Raw genomic sequence first — 480 nt, forward strand, 5'->3', positions numbered from 1 at the left:
GAAAAACTCTTTCGTCTTTTTTCGGACCCGCTCCAAGTTTGACGGGAACCCGGAGCGCCCTTTAAACAAACAAGGCAGGAAACGGTGCGAGAACGGGGCAGATCTGGCTTGTCCTGACAGGCGATTGCTCAAGAGAGGCAGCGGCCCCAGCCCCGGGTAGGATTTCAGACGAAACGAGAATCGCTCGCATCAGTTTCTGTCTTGAGCTGGGAGGAGGAAATGGGAACCAGAGAGCTGCAGACAGAAAGGAGGGAGGGGTGGGTGGATGATTTCTCTTCGCCTGTCAGAGAATGAAGCGCGCCCCCCTCCCCCCTCCCGCGAGGCTTTGAAATCAAGTCCTTGTTTTAAAAAAACACCAGATACGAGCGAGACACCCGAACAAAGGAGAGGTGGGTGGGGACGAAAGTCAAAGCGGGCAAACAGCTTCAAGCAGATGGATTCCGTGCGGGGAGGAAGAAGTTCGTGAGAAAGAGCACCAGA

This window comes from Eublepharis macularius, chromosome 6, assembly GCF_028583425.1.
Source record: "Eublepharis macularius isolate TG4126 chromosome 6, MPM_Emac_v1.0, whole genome shotgun sequence".
Classification (NCBI taxonomy): domain Eukaryota; kingdom Metazoa; phylum Chordata; class Lepidosauria; order Squamata; family Eublepharidae; genus Eublepharis; species Eublepharis macularius.